Source organism: Ips typographus, linkage group LG15, assembly GCF_016097725.1.
Source record: "Ips typographus isolate SLU linkage group LG15, UJ_Ityp_2.0, whole genome shotgun sequence".
Lineage (NCBI taxonomy): Eukaryota > Metazoa > Arthropoda > Insecta > Coleoptera > Curculionidae > Ips > Ips typographus.
In genome coordinates this window covers 8,448,186-8,460,579 of record NC_138436.1, presented here as the reverse complement: position 1 = coordinate 8,460,579, position 12,394 = coordinate 8,448,186, and the positions used below count along the sequence as shown (strand labels likewise).

The 12,394-nt window shown below is 35.8% G+C and overlaps 2 protein-coding genes across 6 annotated transcripts in view; one reads left to right on the top strand and one right to left on the bottom strand.

The window, feature by feature from the left end:
- Positions 1 to 12,394, bottom strand: part of Polr3B (RNA polymerase III subunit RpIII128) — a 124,207-nt gene that overhangs the window by 85,282 nt on the left and 26,531 nt on the right. The gene's annotated exons all lie outside the window — the stretch shown is intronic.
- Positions 5,949 to 12,394, top strand: part of Vmat (Vesicular monoamine transporter) — a 27,569-nt gene continuing 21,123 nt past the window's right edge. For all 4 annotated transcript variants that reach the window (XR_014180779.1, XM_081993355.1, XM_081993354.1 and 1 more), the window contains exon 1: positions 5,949 to 6,082. The gene's annotated coding sequence lies outside the window, so the exon portion shown is untranslated. The remainder of the gene's footprint in view (positions 6,083 to 12,394) is intronic.

The following is a 12,394-nucleotide window of genomic DNA, read 5'->3' as shown; positions in this document are numbered from 1 at the left end:
GCTTAAAACTGCCATTTTCCCACTCCAAGTGGGTTTTACAAGCGATTTTGTGCCTGACTGTCCTTACAAACTATCTTTCTGACAGTTCAAACTTTGACACCGCTTTTCTCCCTGACTGTACTCAATTTCCTGGTGTTTTTTTATGTCACTAGATAGGAAATTTAGTGAGGATTCCAAAAATGTGCTTAAAACTGTCATTTTCTCACTCCAAGTGGGTTTTACAAGCGATTTTCTGCATGACTGTCCTTTCAAATTGTGTTTCTGACAGTTCAAATTTTGACACTACTATTCTCCCTGACTGTACTAGATTTTTTAATGTTTCTTATGTCATTGGATAGGAAATTTAGTGAGGATTCCAAAAATGTGCTTAAAACTGTCATTTTCTCACTCCAAGTGGGTTTTACAAGCGATTTTGTCCCTGACTGTCCTTTCAAACTGTGTTTCTGACAATTCAAACTTTGACACTACTTTTTTCCCTTACTGTACTCGATTTTTTAATGTTTCTTATGTTATTGGATAGGAAATTTAGTGAGGATTCCAAAAATGTGCTTAAAATTGTTATTTTCCCACTCCAAGTGGGTTTTACAAGCAATTTTATCCTTGACTGTCCATTCAAATTGTGTTTCTGACAATTCAAACTTTGACGCAACTTTTCTCCCTGACTGTACTCGATTTTTTAATGTTTCTTATGTCATTGGATAGGAAATTTAGTGAGAATTCTAAAAATGTGCTTAAAACTGTCATTTTCTCACTCCAAGTGGGTTTTACAAGCGATTTTGTCTCTGACTGTCCTTTCTAATTGTGTTTCTGACAGTTCAATCTTTGACACCGCTTTTCTCCCTGACTGTACTAGATTTTTTAATGTTTCTTATGTCATTGGATAGGAAATTTAGTGAGGATTCCAAAAATGTGCTTAAAACTGTCATTTTCCCACTCTAAGTGGGTTTTACAGGTGATTTTGTCCCTGACTGTCCTTTTAAATTGTGTTTCTGACAGTTCAAACTTTGACACCGCTTTTCTCCCTGACTGTACTCGATTTTTTAATGTTTCTTATGTCATTGGATAGGAAATTTAGTGAGGATTCCAAAAATGTGCTTAAAACTGTCATTTTCTCACTTCAAGTGGGTTTTACAAGCAATTTTGTACTTGACTGTCCTTTCAAATTGTGTTTCTGACAGTTCAATCTTTGACACCACTTTTCTCCCTGACTGTACTAGATTTTTTAATGTTTCTTATGTTATTGGATAGGAAATTTAGTGAGGATTCCAAAAATGTGCTTAAAATTGTTATTTTCCCACTCCAAGTGGGTTTTACAAGCAATTTTATCCTTGACTGTCCATTCAAATTGTGTTTCTGACAATTCAAACTTTGACGCAACTTTTCTCCCTGACTGTACTCGATTTTTTAATGTTTCTTATGTCATTGGATAGGAAATTTAGTGAGAATTCTAAAAATGTGCTTAAAACTGTCATTTTCTCACTCCAAGTGGGTTTTACAAGCGATTTTGTCTCTGACTGTCCTTTCTAATTGTGTTTCTGACAGTTCAATCTTTGACACCGCTTTTCTCCCTGACTGTACTAGATTTTTTAATGTTTCTTATGTCATTGGATAGGAAATTTAGTGAGGATTCCAAAAATGTGCTTAAAACTGTCATTTTCCCACTCTAAGTGGGTTTTACAGGTGATTTTGTCCCTGACTGTCCTTTTAAATTGTGTTTCTGACAGTTCAAACTTTGACACCGCTTTTCTCCCTGACTGTACTCGATTTTTTAATGTTTCTTATGTCATTGGATAGGAAATTTAGTGAGGATTCCAAAAATGTGCTCAAAACTGTCATTTTCCCACTCCAAGTGGGTTTTACAAGCGATTTTGTGCCTGACTGTCCTTACAAACTATCTTTCTGACAGTTCAAACTTTGACACCGCTTTTCTCCCTGACTGTACTCAATTTCCTGGTGTTTTTTTATGTCACTAGATAGGAAATTTAGTGAGGATTCCAAAAATGTGCTCAAAACTGTCATTTTCCCACTCCAAGTGGGTTTTACAAGCGATTTTGTGCCTGACTGTCCTTACAAACTATCTTTCTGACAGTTCAAACTTTGACACCGCTTTTCTCCCTGACTGTACTCAATTTCCTGGTGTTTTTTTATGTCACTAGATAGGAAATTTAGTGAGGATTCCAAAAATGTGCTTAAAACTGTCATTTTCTCACTTCAAGTGGGTTTTACAAGCAATTTTGTACTTGACTGTCCTTTCAAATTGTGTTTCTGACAGTTCAAACTTTGACACCAATTTTCTCCCTGACTGTACTAGATTTTTTAATGTTTCTTATGTCATTGGATAGGAAATTTCGTGAGGATTCCAAAAATGTGCTTAAAACTGTCATTTTCCCACTCCAAGTGGGTTTTACACGCGATTTTCTCCCTGACTGTCCTTTCAAACTGTGTTGCCTACTATCGCACCGACAGGCCGGCAAAAAAAAACCAAAATTCGAGTCGTAAAATCGCGTCGAACCGGTGAAACTGAGTAATAATGAGGATCCCGGCAAAAAAATGGAGAAACACTTTAAAGAAGAGCGAAAAGATAACGACGTCGTGCTGCAAAGTGATAGAAGCCAATCCAGGAAGTCGTGTCTAACGAGCACCCCGGTAAGATATGAATTTCTCGAAAGTCTCGAGTTAATATTGTTAGATTTCCACTCGTTTCACTTAATTCGTTCGTCTTTTGTTCGCATTTTTCAAACCGGTCCGCCCGCTAGAGGGCCTTCAAGTTGTGGCTTTGCATTTGTTTTCACCCTCCATGGAAGGAGCAGAGCGTTTTTGACGTCACGATGACGTGTAATTTGACCAGTTGTCAACTAATTTAATTTTTTTTTTACTTTTCTAACCTAAAAAATGCTAATTTAAAAGAAAAAAAAATTAAATTTTAATTTATTTAAAATAAAAATAAATAATAAAAAGAATACAATTTTTTTTTTTTTTTTTTGATTCGCTGTCTAATGTTTTTTGATCCTAACCTAACCTAACCTAACCTAATTTTATTAAAACTAATTGAAAAATAAATAATAAAAAAAATACTAATTTAATTTTTTTTTTTTGTAATTTTTTTTTTTTTGGTTCACTGTCTAATGTTTTTTGATTCTAACCTAACCTAAACAAATTTACATCTAACCTAACCTAATTTTATTAAAACTAATTGAAAAATAATAAATAATAAAAAAAATACTAATTTAATTTTTTTTTTTTGTAATTTTTTTTTTTTTGGTTCACTGTCTAATGTTTTTTGATTCTAACCTAACCTAAACAAATTTACATCTAACCTAACCTAATTTTATTAAAACTAATTGAAAAATAAATAATAAAAAAAAAAATAATTTAATTTTTTTTTTTTTTATTCAAGTTTTCTAACCGAAAAAATGTTTTTTTTTTTTTTTTTTATTCTCTGTCTAATGTTTTTTGATCCTAACCTAACCTAAACAAATTTACATCTAACCTAACCTAATTTTATTAAAACTAATTGAAAAATAAATAATAAAAAAAATACTAATTTAATTTTTTATTTTTTTTTTATTTAGGCTTTCTAACCTAAAAAATTTTTTTTTGATTTTTCAATTTTTTTAACTTTCTAACCTAAAAAGAAATTGTTTTTATTTAAACTAATTTTTGGGTTCTTGCATTTTTTTTTGTAATTTTTACCGTTTTAGATTACAGGGACAGTCAGGAACAAAAATGGCAAGTAAAACCCACTTGGAGTGGGTTAATCACATTTTTAAGCACATTTTTAGAATTCTCATTAAATTTCCTATCTAATAACATAAAAAAATTATTAAAAAATCTAGTACAGTCAGGGAGAAAAGCGGTGTCAAAAATTGAACTGTCAGAAACACAGTTTGAAAGGACAGTCAGGGACAAAATCGCTTGTAAAACCCACTTGGAGTGACCGAATCATGTTTCTAAGCACATTTTTGGAATCCTCACTAAATTTCCTATCCAATGACACAAGAAATATTAAAAAATCTGGTACAGTCAGGGAGAAAAGTAGTGTCAAAGTTTAAAGTGTCAGAAACACAGTTTGAAAGGACAGTCAGGGACAAAATCGCCTGTAAAACCCACTTGGAGTCAGAAAATGACAGTTTTAAGCACATTTTTGGAATCCTCACTAAATTTCCTATCCAATGACATAAAAAACATTAAAAAATCTAGTACATTCAGGGAGAAAAGCGGTGTCAAAGTTTGAACTGTCACAAACACAGTTTGAAAGGACAGTCAGGGACAAAATCGCCTGTAAAACCCACTTGGAGTGAGAAAATGACAATTTTAAGCACATTTTTGGAATCCTCACTAAATTTCCTATCCAATGACATAAGAAACATTAAAAAATCTAGTACAGTCAGGGAGAAAAGTGGTGTCAAAGTTTGAACTATCAGAAATACAATTTGAAAGGACAGTCAGGGAGAAAATCGCTTGTAAAACCCACTTGGAGTGGGAAAATGACAGTTTTAAGCACATTTTTGGAATCCTTACTAAATTTCCTATCCAATGACATAAAAAAACATTAAAAAATCTAGTACATTCAGGGAGAAAAGCGGTGTCAAAGTTTGAACTGTCAGAAACACAGTTTGAAAGGACAGTCAGGGACAAAATCGCCTGTAAAACCCACTTGGAGTGAGAAAATGACAATTTTAAGCACATTTTTGGAATCCTCACTAAATTTCCTATCCAATGACATAAGAAACATTAAAAAATCGAGTACAGTCAGAGAGAAAAGCGGTGTCAAAGTTTGAACTGTCAGAAACACAGTTTGAAAGGACAGTCAGGGACAAAATCGCATGTAAAACCCACTTGGAGTAACAAAATGACAGTTTTAAGCACATTTTTGGAATCCTCACTAAATTTCCTATCTAATGCCATCAGAAACATTAAAAAATTGAGTACAGTCAGGGAGAAAAGCGGTGTCAAAGTTTGAACTGTCAGAAACACAGTTTGAAAGGACAGTCAGGGACAAAATCACTTGTAAAACCCACTTGGAGTGACCGAATCATGTTTCTAAGCACATTTTTGGAATCCTCACTAAATTTCCTATCCAATGACATAAGAAACATTAAAAAATCGAGTACAGTCAGGGAGAAAAGTGGTGTCAAAGTTTGAACTGTCAGAAACACAGTTTGAAAGGACAGTCAGGGACAAAACCGCTTGTAAAACCCACTTGGAGTGAGAAAATGACAGTTTTAAGCACATTTTTGGAATCCTCACTAAATTTCCTATCCAATGACATAAAAAACATTAAAAAATCGAGTACAGTCAGGGAGAAAAGCGGTGTCAAAGTCAGAAACACAATTTGAAAGGACAGTCAGGCACAAAATCACTTCTAAAACCCACTTGGAGTGACCGAATCATGTTTCTAAGCACATTTTTGGAATCCTCACTAAATTTCCTATCCAATGACATAAGAAACATTAAAAAATCTAGTACAGTCCGGGAGAAAAGTGGCAGTTCAAACTTTGACTCCGCTTTTAGTATTATAGCAGTATCTCTCGCTGTTTTCAAGGAGGTAACTCCTTGAGGAGGCCCTTAAGGCCAAAAACACTCGAATACAATCTTGTAGAGGAGGAAATTCCCTACAACTTTCATTCTCTACACTTTTTTCTAGCTCCTTAAATAACGTAGACACACCCACATCAATTCTAGCCACACCCTCCACGCATTTCATTGGTGCCCCACCTTAGTTGATGCACGTTTCGGCCCCGTCCACGTCACCCAAGCCCCGCCCCCCTTTCCAATGATTGGCCGTCCACGACACACGTGTTTTTTTAGTGTGTAATGCCATAATTTACTAACGTTGACGTTCGATTGTCTGGATTTGGGTCAACAAGTGGCCCGACTTTGGGACCAATCAAAAGAGGCGGCGGGGGGCGGCGCTTACGCCGCGGGGGCGGCGAATCGGGTGCGCGGACGCGTCGCGAAAAAGACGACGAACGCCGTCGACGACGTCGAGTTCAGAGGCAAACGAGCGAGGCGGCGGGACTCTGGCGGCGGCAGTTGACCGCCGGCACCCAATCTACCGCCAACGAAGCCACTTTTTGCGGTAAGTCTCTAATATTTTTTCACTTTTACCCTCGTTTCGCTGCCACTCCGGTCCTGCGTTTTCCAAACACTAAAAAAGGGCCGTATTCAGGAATTTTTTCAAAAAAAATTTTGGAGTCAAAATTCATAATTTTTTTTTACAAATTGCCCATTTAGGTTACACTTTTGCGGTAAGTCTCTATTATTTTTTAATTTTTCCCCTCGTTTCGCACCCACTCCGGTCCTGCGTTTCCTAACGCTAAAAAAGGGCCGTATTTAGGAATTTTTTCAAAAAAAATTTTGGAGTCAAAATTCATATTTTTTTTTTACAAATTGCCCATTTAGGTTACACTTTTGCGGTAAGTCTCTATTATTTTTTCACTTTTACCCTCGTTTCGCACCCACTCCGGTCCTGGGTTTTCCAAACACTAAAAAAGGGCCGTATTCAGGAATTTTTTCAAAAAAAATGTTGGAGTCAAAATTCATAATTTTTTTTTTACAAATTGCCCATTTTGGTTACACTTTTGCGGTAAGTCTCTATTATTTTTTGAATTTTACCCTCGTTTCGCTGCCACTCCGGTCCTGCGTTTTCCAAACACTAAAAAAGGGCCGTATTCAGGAATTTTTTCAAAAAAAATTTTGGAGTCAAAATTCATAATTTTTTTTTACAAATTGCCCATTTAGGTTACACTTTTGCGGTAAGTCTCTATTATTTTTTCACTTTTACCCTCGTTTCGCACCCACTCCGGTCCTGCGTTTTCCAAACACTAAAAAAGGGCCGTATTCAGGAATTTTTTCAAAAAAAAAATAAAAATTTGAAATTTCACCAAAAATTCCCTTTTTAGGTTATGACACTAATTTTTTTGTTCTATTAACCTAAAAAATTTTCCAAAAATCTCCCACTAGTAATTTCCAAATTCTGGTTCAAAATGACGTCAAAATTCATAATTTTTTTTTTTACAAATTGCCCATTTAGGTTACACTTTTGCGGTAAGTCTCTAATATTTTTTCACTTTTACCCTCGTTTCGCTGCCACTCCGGTCCTGCGTTTTCCAAACACTAAAAAAGGGCCGTATTCAGGAATTTTTTCAAAAAAAATTTGAAATTTCACCAAAAATTCCCTTTTTAGGTTATGACACTAATTTTTTCGTTCTATTAACCTAAAAATTTTTCCAAAAATCCCCCACTAGTAATTTCCAAATTCTGGTTCAAAATGACGTCAAAATTCATAATTTTTTTTTTTACAAATTGCCCATTTAGGTTACACTTTTGCGGTAAGTCTCTAATATTTTTTCACTTTTACCCTCGTTTCGCTGCCACTCCGGTCCTGCGTTTTCCAAACACTAAAAAAGGGCCGTATTCAGGAATTTTTTCAAAAAAAATTTGAAATTTCACCAAAAATTCCCTTTTTAGGTTATGACAGTGATTTTTTTGTCTTATTAACCTAAAAAATTTGTCCAAAAATCTCCCACTAGTAATTTCCAAATTCTGGTTCAAAATGACGTCAAAATTCATAATTTTTTTTTTTACAAATTGCCCATTTTGGTTACACTTTTGCGGTAAGTCTCTAATATTTTTTGAATTTTACCCCTCGTTTTGCACCCACTCCGGTCCTGCGTTTTCCAAACACTAAAAAAGGGCCGTATTCAGGAATTTTTTCAAAAAAAAATAAAAATTTGAAATTTCACCAAAAATTCACTTTTAAGGTTATGACACTAATTTTTTTGTTCTATTAACCTAAAAAATTTTCCAAAAATCTCCCACTAGTAATTTCCAAATTCTGGTTCAAAATGACGTCAAAATTCATAATTTTTTTTTTTACAAATTGCCCATTTAGGTTACACTTTTGCGGTAAGTCTCTAATATTTTTTGAATTTTACCCCTCGTTTTGCACCCACTCCGGTCCTGCATTTTCCAAACACTAAAAAAGGGCCGTATTCAGGAATTTTTTCAAAAAAAAAATAAAAATTTGAAATTTCACCAAAAATTCCCTTTTTAGGTTATGACACTAATTTTCTTGTTCTATTAACCTAAAAATTTGTCCAAAAATCCCCCACTAGTAATTTCCAAATTCCGGTTCAAAATGACCTCAAAATTCATAATTTTTTCTTACAAATTGCCTATTTAGGTTACACTTTTGCGGTAAGTCTCTAATATTTTTTCACTTTTACCCTCGTTTCGCTGCCACTCCGGTCCTGCATTTTCCAAACACTAAAAAAGGGCCGTATTCAGGAATTTTTTCAAAAAAAAAATAAAAATTTGAAATTTCACCAAAAATTCACTTTTAAGGTTATGACACTAATTTTCTTGTTCTATTAACCTAAAAATTTGTCCAAAAATCCCCCACTAGTAATTTCCAAATTCTGGTTGAAAATGACCTCAAAATTCATAATTTTTTCTTACAAATTGCCCATTTAGGTTACACTTTTGCGGTAAGTCTCTATTATTTTTTCACTTTTCCCCTCGTTTTGCACCCACTCCGGTCCTGCATTTTCCAAACACTAAAAAAGGGCCGTATTCAGGAATTTTTTCAAAAAAAAAAATAAAAATTTGAAATTTCACCAAAAATTCACTTTTAAGGTTATGACAGTGATTTTTTTGCCTAAAAATTTGTCCAAAAATCTCCCACTAGTAATTTCCGAATTCCGGTTCAAAATGACCTCAAAATTCATAATTTTTTTTAACAAATTGCCCATTTAGGTTAATGCTTAGATTAGCAGGCTAAAAAGGAAACCGTGACGTAGATAATGGAAAAAAAGTGATAATAATTCAATTAGTTTTTTTCAACCTTATCTGGTTGCCATATTTGAGTTAAATATGCTTAAAATTTTTCATACCGAATCGTAAAAAAACCCCACAAAAATTGTAACGGACTGCACGTTCGCCCGATCTAAATCCGTGTTAATTTTTTTTTGGGACTCTTGGACGCCCTCTAGCGGCCAAACCGTGCAACTAATCCACCCCTTAAATGGTATTTTCGGAAAGCCCTTTTTCTGCTCTATCTTTTCTATTCTTGGGACTTTCACCCTAAATTGCCAAATAAGGAAGTTATTTAGGGTTAAAGGGACTTGTGTCCAGAAATGGGGGTTGTCTGGGTTTTTGGCGTTTTACGCCCAAACTAAGCGATTTACGCCAAAATGTCAAGAATACAAATTTCAAGCCTTTTCAACCCTCTAACAAACCTTAAAAATTTCAACCCTCCAACTGGTCTAGTTTTGGAGATATTTACAATTGAATTTTCTAACTTTTTTTCAAATATCTCGGAAACATAAAATATTTTTTTTTTTTTTGTAACATAATAGGGCCCCTGGCTTTCTCACCCTTTTGTTGCAGCCATTTTGCCCTAAATTCGATGAGAAACTGTAAAATTACCCTAATTAGACCAAACGACCACTTTGACACTCCATAACCTTATAACTCGTTTTGCTCGAGCTAAACGAGTTAATACATCGAGACTGCCTTTTCGTATCTCAATTTATTTGAATGGAAGCACTAATTGTGCCCTTAAGGGCGCTATACGCACCCTTTTAGTCCCTTTTCTAGCGCTCGTACCAATTTAAACTGATTTTCCAGTTTCCGCTTGATTTCGACAAATCAATTTTGTACAATAACTCGCTTATTTTTTGGACTTTTGTATAACTTTTATACGTCTATGGATAGCCAATGAAATGACCTATCCAAAAGTGTCCCAACTTTAGTTGGTTGATTACCAAGTTTGGCCGCTAGGGGGAGTCAAAGTTAACTCAGTTTTTTTTGTGTATTTCTAGTGCACTGTTTCATTCAAACTCACATAACTCGCTTATTTTGTGGACTTTTGTATAACTTTTATACGTCTATGGATAGCCAATGAAATGACCTATCCAAAAGTGTCCTAAAGTTGGTTGGTTGATTACCAAGTTTGGCCGCCAGGGGGAGTCAAAGTTAACTCAGCTTTTTTAGTGCATTTCTAGTGCACTGTTTCATTCAAACTCACATAACTCGCTTATTTTGTGGACTTTTGTATAACTTTTATACGTCTATGGATAGCCAATGAAATGACCTATCCAAAAGTGTCCCAACTTTAGTTGGTTGATAACCAAGTTTGGCCGCTAGGGGGCGTCAAAGTTAACTCAGTTTTTTTGTACATTTCTAGTGCACTGTTTCATTCAAACTCACATAACTCGCTTATTTTGTGGACTTTTGTATAACTTTTATACGTCTATGGATAGCCAATGAAATGACCTATCCAAAAGTGTCCCAACCTTAGTTGGTTAATTACCAAGTTTGGCCGCTAGGGGGAGTCAAAGTTAACTCAGTTTTCGAGTGCATTTCTAGTGCACTGTTTCATTCAAACTCACATAACTCGCTTATTTTGTGGACTTTTGTATAACTTTTATACGTCTATGGATAGCCAATGAAATGACCTATCCAAAAGTGTCCCAACTTTAGTTGGTTAATTACCAAGTTTGGCCGCTAGGGGGCGTCAAAGTTAACTCAGTTTTCGAGTGCATTTCTAGTTCACTGTTTCATTCAAACTCACATAACTCGCTTATTTTGTGGACTTTTGTATAACTTTTATACGTCTATGGATAGCCAATGAAATGACCTATCCAAAAGTGTCCCAACTTTAGTTGGTTGATTACCAAGTTTGGCCGCTAGGGGGAGTCAAAGTTAACTCAGTTTTTTTGTACATTTCTAGTGCACTGTTTCATTCAAACTCACATAACTCGCTTATTTTGTGGACTTTTGTATAACTTTTATACGTCTATGGATAGCCAATGAAATGACCTATCCAAAAGTGTCCCAACTTTAGTTGGTTAATTACCAAGTTTGGCCGCTAGGGGGCGTCAAAGTTAACTCAGTTTTCGAGTGCATTTCTAGTTCACTGTTTCATTCAAACTCACATAACTCGCTTATTTTGTGGACTTTTGTATAACTTTTATACGTCTATGGATAGCCAATGAAATGACCTATCCAAAAGTGTCCCAACTTTAGTTGGTTGATTACCAAGTTTGGCCGCTAGGGGGAGTCAAAGTTAACTCAGTTTTCCTGTGCATTTTTAGTGCACTGTTTCATTCAAACTCACATAACTCGCTTATTTAGTGGACTTTTGTATAACTTTTATACGTCTATGGATAGCCAATGAAATGACCTATCCAAAAGTGTCCCAACTTTAGTTGGTTGATTACCAAGTTTGGCCGCTAGAGGTCGTCAAAGTGGTGGCACTCTACGTTCAACATTTTTGGATGCACCCATTCAAATTCGATTCTGCATAACTCGGGAGCAACAGGTCCTGGTGAATCGATAAATCAGCGAACGGTGACAAATAACGTGCCTTTGAGGGGAGAAATTTCCGTGTTTCTGCACGATAAGGGACGAACGGAAGGGTTTACCCCCCTTCCCCACAGGAATTTTCTGAAAATTTGCACTGGAAACGCAACAGTTGGATTGTATTTGGGGCACTTTAGACGTCCCTTCGAGACTCATTTCCACTGATTTACGAGGGATTTAGGCCCCTTTTTATGGCCCTTTATTTCCTCGGCACCCCTACAACATTAACTTGATACAGTCCTGAATAACTCCCTTATTTGGTACACTTTGTATATATTTTTATACGTCGATGGATAGCTAATGAAATGGGCTTTCCAAAAATATCCCCCCTAGTGGTGATTGGTTTAACCGTTTGGCCCCCAGGGGGCGTCAAAGTTGGAAGTGTACAAGGGCCAATCCTTTAAGGGGAAGGGCACCCTTAAGGGGCTACCGGAAACAGGAAATTAAAAAGTTTGTTCCCAAAGCCCGTTTGCGTACGTCAGAGACCATTTTTCCTTAAGGGACCGATCAAAGGCAGATGAAAATGGACTTTTTGTCTTTCCCATCCATTTGGAAGCGAGAAATTACGAACAAAAACCCATCCAGTGCCATTAAAATGGCGGATTCCCGGTTGGTTTCCCACTCAAATGCGTAATTCTGCAATTACAACCCTCCCCCCCCCAACCCCCCTCCAACACTCATCTTTACCCCATCGAATTCCCCCTCCCTGTTGCCACATTTTGGTAAAAAATTGGCCCCAAAGTAATCGGATCAATGTTGCCGCAGATTAAAAAAAAAAAAAAAAAATGGCGACTATTTCTAATCGGGAATTGATTTCTGCCATTCTAAGCCTTTAGGCCGCTTAAGTATATTAAAAGAGGATCCGCAACTCTCCCCAAGGACTCACCGAAGCTGGAACACGAGATTTTAGTCCTTGCTGCGGTGGAAAGTGAGTGTTTTAGAGCCGGCAACGTTGGCGCAGTCGGTTGGATTTCAATTCCAAAAAAAAAAATGTTTGACGCCCTCTAGCGGCCAAACTTGGTAA